Source organism: Galeopterus variegatus, unplaced genomic scaffold, assembly GCF_000696425.1.
Source record: "Galeopterus variegatus unplaced genomic scaffold, G_variegatus-3.0.2 Scaffold8405, whole genome shotgun sequence".
NCBI classification, from domain to species: domain Eukaryota; kingdom Metazoa; phylum Chordata; class Mammalia; order Dermoptera; family Cynocephalidae; genus Galeopterus; species Galeopterus variegatus.
In genome coordinates, this window is record NW_007734516.1 from 26,321 (window position 1) to 27,617 (window position 1,297).

Below are 1,297 nucleotides of genomic sequence, written 5' to 3' on the forward strand. Positions count from 1 at the left end.
TGTGTTCTGATAACATTTAGATTTATTTGTATAAAATACCTTAAGAAAAAAGAAATATTCTGATATCACTGACTGTAGCCCCATCATTCAAAAATCTTATTGACAAAAAAGTATCATCATTGATCAAGAGCCGTGCTATCTCAGACTTCATCTTCAGCATTGTCAGCAGCACAGAGTACATCATCAATCTTTCCTTTTCTTTTTTTTTTTCTTTTTTAGTAAAGTTGGAGCTGTAACTTTTTTTTAATGAAAAGAGTTACTTTCTAATTTAGCTGTGATGAATATTAAAAGAACATTTCTTAGTAGTTCAGACATGAATTGTGGAATGGATGTTATGCTATAAGATTATGCTCACGACTTTTTTGATAGTTCTTTTGTTTAATGGATATAAATTTAGTATGTATTATAGTAGTTATGATAGTTTGGTAAGGTTGCCTTAACAAAATACCACAGACTAAGTAGGTTAAGCTGCTGAAATTTGTTTTCTCATGGTTCTGGAGGCTAGAAGTCCATGATCAAGGTTTGGTTTAGTTTCTCCTGAGGTCTTTCCTTCACTTGTAAATGGCCACCTTCTCACTGTGTCTTCAGTGGCCTTTCCTCTGTGCATGCATCTCTGGTGTCTCTCTGTATGTCCAAATTTCCTCTTCCTGTAATGACACTAGTCAGGTTGGATTAGGACCTATCTAACTGCTTCATTTTAAGTCAATACCCTCCAAATATATTCTTAGTTACTGTGGAAGTTAGAGCTTCAACATATAAATTATCTGAGAGGACAGAATTCAGCCTATAACAGTGCTAATATCTAGGAATACAGCTAGGAGTAAAATTAATACAATTCCAGTTTTCATGGTGCTTACATTTTAACAAAGGCAGGGTCTTAATATGCAGGTCAACAGCAAACAAAAAGTTACTCTTTGTGATGAAAATTATTAAAGACATAAACGACAACAAAATGTCATATGCTTTGGTAGGGTGGTTAGCCTTTCCGAGGAAGCGATATCCCAGTTAGATGATGAGATAGAATGAGTCCTTTGGTAAACCTGAGAAACCTTTGCTATCATGTGATAAGGCCTTGAGAAGGGGAAATCCTGCTTGTATTCAAGACATATCATAGGCTCGTGTTGCTATAATATAGTGAATAAGGAGAAGAGAGCTATCATATGAGTTTTTAACGATTGGCAGAATCCAGATGGCACAGGACATTGTAGGTCATAGAAAGGTGTGAGGGTTTTAATCTAATTAAAATAATAATAATAATAATAATAATAATAATAATAATAATAATAATAATAATAAT